This window comes from Nicotiana tabacum, unplaced genomic scaffold, assembly GCF_000715075.1.
Source record: "Nicotiana tabacum cultivar K326 unplaced genomic scaffold, ASM71507v2 Un00316, whole genome shotgun sequence".
In the NCBI taxonomy this organism is placed as follows: Eukaryota; Viridiplantae; Streptophyta; class Magnoliopsida; order Solanales; family Solanaceae; genus Nicotiana; species Nicotiana tabacum.
The window spans coordinates 27,569-41,255 of NW_027438553.1; positions in this window are offsets into that span (position 1 = coordinate 27,569).

Below are 13,687 nucleotides of genomic sequence, written 5' to 3' on the forward strand. Positions count from 1 at the left end.
TCCCAAATTGAACAAGTTATTCAATTTCCTGATGGATCTGTAGGCCTCAAATTCTTAGGTTCGGGTTCCAATCTATCAAGCAGAACCAGTTCCTTTAGAAGAAAATCTACAGTTCCTTCTGTACCTTCTTCTTCAAAACCCCCGGAGGAAAGCGCAACTTCATTTGCAAATACAAATCCAAACGTTACCAATAATGACAAAGGGAAAGTCGCAGGACTAGATTTCTCCTATGCAATCCCGAAAGTCTATTACAATGACCATCTTGCTAGTCCAATCCCTAGCGAAATGAACCCTCCTCTGGAAGTACCTGAATTCCTAAAGACAGTATAAGAAAAGCCCTTAAAAACTTACAAGATTTTATTGAGTGAACATTAAAAACACAGGAGAAGTAAGTTTTGAGAATATTTAGGGAGAGAGGTCTTTGAAATTTGGGAAAATTTCTGATGCCTCTTACAATTGGAATGTGGGTCTTAAATAGACTAGAAGAGAGATGTCTTTTTATCTTAGGCTTACAAATGTACCGCTTAAATTTGTTAGACAAAATTTAGTTGTAGACAAAGAATAAAGTGGGTGGTTTTACTTTTGAAAAAGTAAAGTGATTGCTTTAGTGTAAAGCAAAAAGGATAAGATTCCTTTTGTTTTGTCCGTCTCGAAGATGGATTTCTTTATTCGTAGTTGGGGTCCATGTAGGCCAAAGCTATTCCCTTTGGGCTGCACATGTCTCCGTTACTGCTTTCTCCTGATGAAGCAACATCTTCTATTAGCTGCATGATTTGATGTTCTTCGTAGTTGTCAATATTTTGCAGAGCTTGCTTGAGCTTTTCTTTGAGCGCTGCCTTTGAAGATGAAGCTTTTGTAAGGCTTTGTCGAACATTTGTCTTGGGAATCTGCTGTTTGGGAGTCCAGCCTTTGATTTTGAATTCTTTAGACAGATATTTAATTCTATCAAATTCTGCCTTAGAAAAGTTCCAACTAATAATAAAAGAAATTCTTTTCTGAATAAAGTATTTGCACATTTTAATGTGCTCTGGTAAGGATGATATTGCCTCTTTGGTATGAAAATCTTCAAACCTGTTAAGGAATTGTTAAGGAAGTATTTCTTTGTTTTCTCCAAAAATGCTCCACCACTCGTAGAACCATCTTGAGATTATTACCTTAGTGACTTCTATGCAATACTTAATAAATCAAGTGTGTCCTGGCCTGAGGTATAGGAAGTTGAACCAGGCAGCTTTGTAGTCATGCCAGTTATATGTTTGAGGTCGATGCATCATTGATAGTGCTATAGGTGTGTGCAAGTGATCAACAAACCATTCAAATGGTGACAATATTTTCTTAATAGTAACTCTAGAGTAGTTGATGTACTCTGGATTTTTGTCGTTTAAACTGTGCTCTACTTCTATAGAATCAGTGTCAATAAGGATGGATTCATAGTACCTTCTTGTTATATAGGGATTTTTGGTATCCATGAAATTAAAATCTGTAAAACAAGGTTTAATAAGGTCTTCAATTCTGAGACCTTCATACTCTTTGTCGAGTGCTAGCAAAGGTAATACCTGGATGGTAACATATTCAAATTTTTCTTCTTTTGGAAGATCATTTTGTGGTTTCTTTGCCGAAGGGTTGACTACTTCTGCAAAAGTCTCTGGGACTTTCATAGTGTAACTTTCTTTGGTTTGAATTGAGGAATTAGAAGTTGATCCCTTTTCAAAAGGTTTTGTTGGTTGGAGATTGGTCAGTTTCGCTGATGGAACTGGTATTGGGGCTGGTAGCTTGGGATACTCAGCTAAGGCTGTATACCTGTTTTGGAGAGGAAGTTGGGGCCTTTGAGGGGTTGTTGTTTTGTTTGGAGTAATAGGAGTAAGAACAAACAGTCTAGCCATTTGTGGATTATTGGTCTCTTTTCCTTTGGTAGGAGTATTAGGCTTGAAGGACCTCATTTTTTCCGTGTAAAAATTCTCTTGTTAGAAAATCAGGTAAAGAGGTTTTTTCTCCTTTAATAAAATCTATTTTTAAATCAAAGCTAGATAATAGAGCTTGCCATCTTGCAAATATTTATTTTGAAACAAGGTTTTTAACATCTTTTTGAAGAATTTCTTTGGCAGATTTACAATCGACTCTTACTAAAAATTCTTTGTTAATAAGATCGTCTAGAAACTTGGTAATACATAGTACTATAGATAAAACTTCTTTCTTGACAGTAGAATAGTTTTTCTGGGCGGAATTCCAGATTCCTGATATAAAATGAACAAGTTGTTCAGGGGATTCTATGGTTATTCTTTGTTTAAGAATTCCTCCATAACCTATGTCGGAGGCATATGTTTTAACAATCATAAAAAGCTTCTGGGTTTGAGATTCCTGAGCATGGAAGGTTTTGTACTAAATCTTTTATTTGGATGACTGATTTGCGTTTGTTCAGAGCTTCAAGGAACATGATTCTTTCTAAGTCTTTTATAACGAGGTTCACAGACTTGTCTAATCTTTGATTAAAATTTTGTGAATTATATGCCCTACCGGCATGAAGGTTTATTATGTGTTGTGAAATTATTTATCGGAATTTATGAAAAGAAGAAAAAGAAATGAAAAATTTCTGTTGGCACAATGTGCATAATACTTGTGATTTAGAGTTGAGGATGAAATCCTTGTGGTTAAATTTATGTGTTTAAATTTTCCCTTTATAAAATTAATTTTGTACTATAGTACTAATAGGGAGTCATGTCTGTTAGGCTTATTTGATAACTCTTGTATGTATTTTTCTGTGCATATTTAGCCATATTCGTGATATAACTTTTGAGTTTTAGCCTATGAGATGTGTGCCCATGTGGCGTTAAATGTGACTCGTTAATTCAGGTAAATAATTATGAGGTCTTCATGCCTCGCGATTTGCTGTCAGCGTTGTGAAAATTTGAAACGAGGTTTTGGTTAATATGAGGTTAATTGACGATGCTGGAATTAATAATGAACAACTATTATGACCAGAGACGTGGTTATGGGCATACATATGATATGTGCATAGGCAGGAGTTGCTACAGCCGGTAGAGACTAACATGGTGTGCTGATATAAAATAAAAATGCGGACCTTTTTAAATTAATTGGAGTATGAGAAATTTGGCTTTAAACTTTATAAATGTGGATAAAAGAAATAATCTCAACTGATATGGTGTTGTCAGATCCATGTTAAATTTGCGATGACGTGGGATCACCCGCGAGTATGTGCGTAATAATACACTCAGTAATTTAATGTCTTCAGAATAATTCTTGGCACATTCGAGGACGAACGTATGCTTTAAGAGGGGGAGAATGTAACCATCAGACTAGTCATTTTGTGAATTGGCGTCCCGTTCAACGGTTTAAGGCACCGAGCAGCTTCGTAATATCTATTATAGCGTACGTGTGCGGTCGAGTTTGGTTTTCGGAAGATTCGGAATTAAAATAAAAGAACAATTCTTACTTTTGAAGCTTAAATGAAAAGAGTTGACCAGAGTTTTGACTTTTGAGCAAACGACTTCAGAATGAAATTTTGATGATTCCAATAGCTTCGTATGGTGATTTCGAATCTAGACGTATGCATGGGAATTGGATTTGGAAGTCCGTAGGTCAATTCGACGCATTTTGGTGAAAGTTGAAAAATGGAAGAATTTTAGAAAGTTTGACCAGTAGTTGACTTTATTGATATCGGGGTCGAACTTTAATTTCGAAAATTGAAACAGGTCTATTATGTCATTTATGACTCGAGTGCAAAATTTAAAGTTATTCCGGATTGATTTGATATATTTCGGTGCAAATTATAAAAGTAGGAAGATCTAAAAACTCGTAATTCGATTCGAGGCGCGAATCATAATTTCGACGTTGTATGACGTGGTTTGAAGCCTCGACTAAGTTCGTATTGTATTTTGGGACTTGTTAGTATACTTGGTTGGGGTTCCATGGGGCTCAGATGAGTTTTGGATGGGTTTTTAACGTGTTTGGTGTTTTATCATTGTTTTGAGCATAAACATGTAATGATCTAAAGGTCTATGTTTAGTTCTAGAGATCGAAATTCAATTTCGAGACTTCCGGGAGTTTGATAATGAATTATAGGAATGATCTGAAATGTGTGGTCTAATTTCATCAAGTCGCGGTTGGGTTTTTAGCGCGAAACATGAGTTAATTTTTTTAACGAGCGAAGTTGGTATCACATTGAGCAAATGAGCTATGGATTGAGTTTTGATTGATCGACTAGGTTCGTATTATTATTTGTGTCTCATAGGAACAAGAATCGTCGAATTCCGAGTTCGTATGATGGAGTTAGAGCCTTTTTAGTGAAAAATAAATTGATGGTATAAACAGTTATGGTGCGCACCTTTAGCGACCAGATTTGGCACTTTTAGCGATGGGAATTGGACTTTTAGCGACCATATTAGTGTTTTTATTAGGCAGAAACTTAAGGACCAAAAATGGTCATTTTCTTCATTTCGTTTTGGATTTTGGAGCACGGTTCTTAGGCGATTTTGAGGATTTCTTCAAGACTTCAACTTGGGTAAGTGTCCTATATCCGAAAGTGATTATATTTCATAAATCCATGGTTATATTCATCATTTAATTCAGATTTAAATGGAAGAAATTGAGATTTTTGCAAAATCTTTCTAAAAACGGAAATTTAAGATTTAGAGGTCGAGTTGTTATCAAAATTTGATAAAATTGGTATAGTTGAACTCGTATCGGAATGGATGTTTGGATTTCGTAAAAATTCCGCGTTGACTTTCGGTTGATTTTTTAATGTAAAATTTTAAGTCGACGTTATATTATCTCGAATTAATTTTGATGAATTGTAATGAAGTTATACAATTAATTTGGATAGATTTGAGCTGTCCGGAGGTCAATACAAGTAAGAAGGCTATTTTGGAATATCGACCTAACTTCAAAAAGATAAGTTTCTTGCCTAACCTTGAGGGGGGGAATTACCCCTTAGGCATTGAGTCTTATGTGAAAATTGTGTGATTGAAAGCCATGTACGCGAGGTGACGAGTACGTACTTGGTTTATATGTGCAAATTATACCGGTTAAAATTTATAGACACACTTATACATTAAATTGGAAAATGGTTGGAACTTATAAAATCCTTTATTTGTCATGCCTCATTCCTCGCTTGCCGGTGTTGTTTTTATATGTTAATTTGGTGTGATTACTACTTTGATTTTTATGTGAAATGCCGTGGTTGGTTGGTTGACATTTCTTGGAAATAATTTCATTATAGATTCCTTATCTGAAAATAATTAATTAAATAAGTTTAAAATGAGGCATTAATATATATTTATCAAAATATTGGATTAAAAAGGCGTTTTCCTATGCTGAGTTACTTTTCCATCTCTATGTTATTTTTGAGGTTTTATATACGTTGTGTGGAGCCTTGGGTTATTTGCTGTGAAATTTATTGATTTTGTTGTATCTTTGAAATTGGTTGTGGCCATTGGGCAATTTGTGATATGAATTGATTGTGTTGTGTTGTGTTGTTATGATAATATTCCGTGTAAATTGTTGGGTGATTTGAGTTATTGTTATGCGGACATAAGGGTGGCATTTCACTGTTGATAATATGCGGACATAAGGGTGGCATATCACTGTTGTTATGTATGTTGGAGTATTTTCTGGGAGGAGAGATAAGGGAGGCTATTATAAGGAGAGATAAGGGTAGCTATAGGAGCGATAAGGGTGGTTATTGATATTATCAAGGCGGAGGGATAAGGGTGGCTATTATTGTGGAGTGATACATGTGGCTGTAGGAGAGATAAGGGTGGCTATTGTCACGGATGATACGTGATGATGTGGGATTATTGTGTTGGTGATTTTTAAGTGATGTTGTGATTTTTCTTGTGTTTATTTTTATCTCTTGTGCAACTTGTCTTGTTGTTTTGGTAAACTTGATAATAGTTTGATTCATGTTAAAATTGTCAGCCTGTGGCTATTGCCGGGCGGTTTATATTATTGGCACGTGAACTATCCATACAGATGTAGTATGAAATGTGGGCACGAGGTGCCTGAGAAATATGATAATTTTATTATTAGCACCTGAGTTGTCTGTGCGGTTATGAAAGAAATATGGGCACGAGGTGCCGGGAAAATATGATAATTTTATTATTGGCACGTGAGTTGTACGTGCGGTTGTGATAGAAATATGGGCACGAGGTGCCGTGGAAATATGAAAGTGGACTGAGACCCGTAATTTTTATGATTATGAAATGAGGTGTCACATGGTGACTTTTACTTGAAAGGAATTATATTCGAAAGATTTTACTTGAAAGGAATTATATTCGAAAGATTTTATTTGAATGAATTATATTTGAAATATATTTATTTGAAAGAATTATATTCGTAAGATATTTATTTGAATAAAGTATATTAGAGATATATTTCATTGAAAGGATTATGTCACGACCCAAACTAACCCCTATCGTGATGGCGCCTATCGTGGAACTAGGCAAGCCGACTCATTTCCAAAACAAACCGATATTTTCATTTCAAAGATAATTTCAATGTTATTTAACATAAAAACCTTCGTAAAGGAGTTCCAATCAAAATAAAAGTGCGGAAGGAAAAGCCCGACATTGGGGTGTCACTAGTCATGAGCATCTACTACAATCTGTCTAACAATATCAAGGCTAACTCAACCTGAAAAATAGCTAAATACAACTAGAGGAAGATAAGAGGGAGAAGAGCAGGGCTGCGATCGCCAGGCAGCTACCTTGCTATCCCCGGGAAAATCTGCAATCAGAACAATCAATAACCGCTACCGTATCCAGCTACACCTGGATCTGCACACGAGGTGCAGGGAGTAACGTGAGTACGCCAACTCAGTAAGTAATAACAATAAATAAAGACTGAGCAGTAGTGACGAACAATAAAGCATATAACGTTCATATCAGGAAATCACAATAAATTATCACATGCTTTAAATATCAGGATTTGAATCAAAACATCTCGTTTAAACCCAGTTCCAGTCAAAATCATTTAAAGATATTTTTTCAACAGTTTTCAAACAGAGGAAAAATGCAAAGGTGAGCAAAAATGATGAAATCATAAACAGCCCCTCGGGCAAACCTCACAGTCACTTGTGCCACTCGGGCATACCTCACAATCACTCTTGCCACTCGGGCATACCTCACAATCACTCATGCCTCCCAGTCACTCAGCACTCGGCACTCGCACTCAGTAGGTACCTGTGCTCACTGGGGGTGTGTACAGACTCCGGAGGGGCTCCTTCAACCCAAGCGCTATAATCTGCACAGATAACTCGCGTGCTGCACGGACAACTCACGTGCCATAATAATAAAGTATGTTGCAGGCGGGCAGCCCCGATCCACACTCATCCTTACAAATCAGGCCCTTGGCCTCACTCAGTCATAAACCTCTCAAGCAACTCGGGCATTTCAGTAAAACACGGCATTCGGCCCAAAACATTTATATGCATCAAAATAGAGTCATAAAACTGAGTTATGCGGTAAACAAGTATAAACATAACTGAGTATAGATTTGCAATCGAAAACAATGAGAGGATAGTAAGAAATAGCCCCTAAGGGTCCAAACAGCACTGGCGCAAGGCCCAAACATGGCATTCAGCCCAATTTACAGAAATTCTTTCTAAAACATATAAGTATCATATGGTTTCAATAAAGTATGCAACTTTACAGTTGCTACGGGACGGACCAAGTCACAAATCCCCAACAGTGCACGCCCATACGCCCGTCACCTAGCATGTGCGTCATTAAAAATAGTAGAATGATACAAAATCCGGGGTTTCATACCCTCAGGACTAGATTTACAATCGTAACTTACCTCAAACCGGTCAAATCTCTACCCCGCAATGATCTTGCCTCTGGACTCGGCCTCCAAATGCTCCAAATCTATTCACAATCAGTACAATACCATCAATATACGCTAATGGAATGAATTCCACAAGAAAAGCTTCAAAATTAGACCAAAATCCAAAATTGGCTCAAACCCGGCCCCCGGTTCCACGTCTCGAAATCTGACAAAATTCACAAAACTAGAAAGCTCATTTACTCATGAGTCTAACCATACCAAATTCATCAAAATCCGATATCGATTGGTCCTTCAAATCCTTAATTTACTCTCCAAAGGTTTCCAAGCCCTAACCCCTCATTTTCACTAATTACAATGATTAAACAAGGAAAATCACCATATATACGAGTATTAGGCTCAAGTAACTTACCTCAATGAAATCCCCTTGATTCCCTCTTCAAAACACTCCAAAAGCTCCAAAAATCGAGTTGAAATTGTGAAGAATGACCAAATATTCGCGAAGGGTTCAATTTATGCCTTTCTACCCAGCAAAACCGCATCTGCGGTCCAAATAGCACACCTGCGGCCTCTATTTCTGTGCCCCAAAAGCCCGCATCTGCGGAAGTCACTTAAGGTCCTAAAACCCGCACTTGCGATCACCTCTTCGCACCTGCGGTCTCGCAGGTGCAACCCCTCATCCGCTTCTACGATAAAACCCCAGGCTTCCAAACACCGCACCTGCGACTAAATTTTGGACCTGCGAAACTTGCACCTGCGGTTTCCAACCCGCAGGTGGGGCCATACCAGAACAATAGCACCAGCTGCATTTTCCCAACTTCAAACTTCCCGTTAACCTTCCGAAATCATCCCAAGGCCCTCGGGACCTCAACCAAAAATACCAACAAGCCCTATATCAACATAAAAACTTAGTCGAACCTTCGAATCACTCAAAACAACATCCAAACACCAAATTGCCCACGAATTCAAGCCTAAGAACTTCTAAATTTCCAAATTCGGCAACCGATGCCGAAACCAACCAAACCACGTATGAATGACCTCAATTTTTGTACACACGTCACAAATGTCAGTACGAACCTACTCCAACTTCCGGAATTCCATTCCAACCCCGATATCAAATTTTTCCACTGCCGATCGAAATCGGCAAATTTCCAATTTTGCCAATTCAAGCCTAATTCTACCACGGACCTCCAAATCACATTTCGGACGCACTCCTAAGTCTAAAATCACCTAACGGAGCTAAAGGAACCATCAAAATTCAAATCCAAGATTGTTTACACATAGGTCAACATTCGGTTGACTTTTTCAACTTAAGGTTCTAAATAAGAGACTAAGTGTCTCATTCCACTCCGAAACTACTCTGTGCCCGAAACAACTAACCCGGTATATCATAATATAGCTTAAGAGCATAAAAGAAATAGAAATGCTGAAAATGGGGCTATAACTCCCGAAACGACCGGCCGGATCGTTACAGATTACATTCTAAAGATTTTTATTTGAAAAACATATAGATAAAAGATGTATATTTTGAAGGACTTGATTAACTGATTGTACTTGGGTTCATTTTTCATTTGAGAAATATTTATGGTGTCCTTGTTGCCTTGCTATTTATATCACTAGTTGATTATTGTTGCTATCACTGCTATTTATTTTCTATTATTTATGTATGCCATATTGCACAGGTTATTAGACTAGAGTGTCCTGACTGTACCTCATCACTACTCCATCGAGGTTAGTCTAAATACTTACTGGGTACCGACTGTGCTGTACTCATACTACACTTCTGCACATTTTTGTGCAGAGCTAGGTACTAGAGATATTGGACTCGAGCAGAGTTATTATGTTCATCGCAAGGATTAAAGGTAGAGTTATTTGGCTTATCACACTGCATGGCTTCTAGTAGTTTCCTTACTAGCCATGCGTATCAAGCCCACCTTATCTCATCGCATGCGTTTCAACCCCAAAACGTTATATCACCGCATGCGTATCAATATCACAATATATCACAAATAGCACATCAAGTGCCCAATAACTCAACTTGCCAAAGAAAGCAAGAATAACAGTGTTTTTCACAATAAAGAGCCCATGGCTCAACCACAATATACACAAGAGTCTCAACAATAATAACCGGAAGTGAATAACTCAACAAAATAGTATTTCACAACTTAACACTTTGCCTCAATATAAATAATGGCCTTTATAACTCAATACCAATTTCACAACAAGATATTTCAAGAATAATAATTCAAGTAAAGAATTCAATGGCTTAATAGTGAGTATGGAATAAAGGAAGCAAGAACTTCGACTAAACATGTAGAGAAATTAACAAGTAAGAGATAAGACAAGTAAAGCACGTGAAAATAGACTAATGATGACGAATATAACATGATAAGATAACTCAATTAAGGCATAAAAGGAATCTACATAGCTAAAACTGGTAATTTCCATATTTAGCCTGTGCACGCACTCGTCACCTTGCATACACGGTTTTCACACATCACAGTTATCACAAACAACATCAATCCTAAGGGGTAATTCCCCCACACAAAGTTAGGCAAGACACTTGCCTCAAAACACGCTAACTCAATCCACTAGTAAGCCTTTCCCTCGATTATCCAACTCTGAACGGCTCGAATCTAACCAAAACAACTCCGTACCATAAATATAAACCATAGGAAACTATTTCGAACAATAAAATTATGACCTTTGCAAAGAAGTAAAAAGTCAACTTAAAAAGTCAACTCGGGCTCGCGTTTCAGAACCCAAACACTCATTCGACGGCGAGTCCAACCATACAAGAATTACTCAAATTCGACCTCAAATCGCCTTTCAAATCCCCAAATTTTAGCCTAAGAAGTTTTCACAATTTTTTCTCAAATTTCCAACTCAAAAATTAAATGATGAAATTAATAATAGATTTGTGTAATTTAACCAAAACCGAGTTAGGATTTCTTACCCCAATGATTTCCTTGTGAATCTCCCGAATAATCGCCACAAACCGAGCTCTCTAGGTCTAAAAATGAATTATGAAACTCAAACCCTCGAAGACCCCTTTTCTGCCCAGGGATTCCGCATCTGCAGCCTTTTAGTCGCACCTGCGACACCACACCTGCGAAAGAACCATCGCAGGTGCGGTTTCCACTTCGGTCATGACTTTTCGCTTCTGCGTACCAAACGCGCATCTGTGCTTCCGCTTCTGCGGACTAAAACGCGCTTTTGCGCACTCGCTCCTGCGGGCAAGGCCCGCTTCTGCGACAATAGACCAAGCTAGCCTCGTCCGCATCTACGACCACTTCTCTGCACCTGCGGACTCACAGATGCAGAAAACTCCTCGCACCTGCGATCCTAGCTGGGCAAGGCCAGCTTCGCTTCTGCGGCCCAAGGACCGCTTCTGCGGTGCCGCACCTGCGACCAAGAATGCGCAGGTGTGATTGCTCCAGTCCCAGCAACACTTCAGCAATCAAACAAGTCCAAACATGTTCCGGATTCAATCCGAATCACACCCGGGGCCCACGGGATCCCGTCCGAATATATCAACAACTTCCAAAACACATAACGGAACTACTCAAGGCCAAAAATCACATAAAACAACATCGATTCTACGAATTGCAACCCCAATTCAAGCCTATGAAATTATGAATTTTCGAATTCCAAAACTAATGTCGATTCAAACCAAAATAACTCCGATTGACTTCAAATTTTGCAGACAAGTCATAAACGACATGGCGGACCTATTCCAACTTCCGAAATCAAAATCTGACCCCGATATCAATAAAGTCAACTCTCGGTCAAACTTTCCAAATCTTCCAAACCTTCATCTTTCTAACTTTTGCCAATTCATGTTGAAACAAACTACGGACCTCCAAATCAACATCCGGACACGCTCCTAAGTCTAAAATCACAATACAGAGCTATAGGAACCATCAAAATTCTGTTTCGGAGTTGTCTACATAAAAGTCAAACTACGATCAACTCTTTCAACTTAAAGCTCTAACTTAGGGACTATATGTTCCATTCCACACTGAAACTCGCCCGAAACCAAAACTAAACACCCTCGGCAAGTCACATAACCACAATATAATATAGAAGAGGCAATAAATATGAGATCGGGGCTAAAATATTCAAAATGACCGACCGGTTCGTTATATAAAAAGGACTAGAGATTATATGCTAGTCTACCATTAGGATGACCTCGTACCTATTGGGCACACTAATTCGGATTTCCAATTAGATAGTGATTCTAGAAAGCCTACCTCAAAAAATGTGTTTACTTTGGGAGGTGGAGCCATAAGTTGGAGGAGCATCAAGCCGAATATGTAGCAGCCTCTGAGGCGGCCAAAGAGGCGGTTTGGCTCGGAAACTTCCTAAGAGATTTGGGTGTGGTTCCCTCGATTCAAGCACCAATTATACTTTATTGTGATAATAGTGGTGCGGTTGCAAATTCGAAGGAGCCACGAAGCCATAAAAGAGCAAAGGACATTGAGCATAAATATCATTTAATTCGTGACATAGTGAAAAGAGGGATGTAGTAGTCACCAAGATTGCGTCAGAGAACAAATTGGCGAACCCATTTACCAAAAGCTTGCCACAGAAGACTTTTGATAGGCATGTAGACGGAATAGGTGTTAAACTTGTAGGTGCGTGGTTATGAGTCTAAGTGGGTGATTGTTAGGATATACTATAAACCATGCGTATTGTTATAGTATTCTTTATGAAATAATTATTTATTTATTTATTCAAATCAATAAAGTTTTGTTTTAAATAGATCATGTATTTGTCTGTGTGTCCTTTGCTTATATAGTAGATGATTTAGTGTACAGAGTTTAACTTATACAGAGAAGATTAAATCATCGGTTCTTATAAGGCATAAAGTTTATGTTCACAATCTAATGATGGAATTGGACAACCCATCGAAATGGTTGTAGCACAAGACTAAATATAATTTAGCTTGATTATGGGAATGGTTTAATTCCGACTTCTTGTGCTAGTACAGTTTGTATGTATTGAACGGATCAAGTAGAGATAAGTATTTTATACTGACTTAATAAAATAATTTTTCTAGTCTATTCAATGTACTTATACTCTTAATCTTGATATAGTTATTATTAGTTGTGTGTGTCATTTATTATTTTAATTTATTAAAAGACGAGATTCTTTCGTCGGTCAATAAGCCTGGTAAATTGGACAATAATGATATACATTGGCGAAAAAATAATTAGTTGATAGAATCCATGTCTCGACTTTGAGATTGATGATACTTCTTTATGAAAGCTTATAAGTTTTCGTGTGTTAACCCGGCCGGTGGATTTTGTATCCGACACATGAAATAAGTTAAGCGAAAGTCTAAAGGAAGTAATCAATAAATTAAATTGTCGGTACTTTAGTTTGATTGATTAGTATCTGAATCTTAACATGGGGAGTTAAATAAGGTTTTATGGAAGAATTTCGAAGTTGAACTAAGGAGTGCAATTACGAATTTTTAATGGAATAATTCATAATTTATTATGGTAAAAATTAATTTTGAAATTCGAAATTAATTCTATAATAGGGAGCCTTGTTAATTAAATTATGTGGTCCCTACCGTGCCTAAATACTAGGAAATAAAGGAAACATTTCCTTTGTGGAAAAGAAAACCCAACTGGTTTTGAAAAAGGGTTTTACCCTAAAAACGTGGCTTTATATACATGGTATAGGGCTGGCCGTTTTTTTTACACAAATTTTTCTTGGAATTTTGCCCACCCGAAATTCTCTTTCTAGATATTATTTGGGTAATACAGTAGAAGATTGTGGAACGTGTTTTGGACGTCGTGAGCTTGCTACTCTGGAACACGCTTCAAGAGGTAACTCGTATAATTGACATATATGTGCTAATTGTTTAATTTACACGTGAATA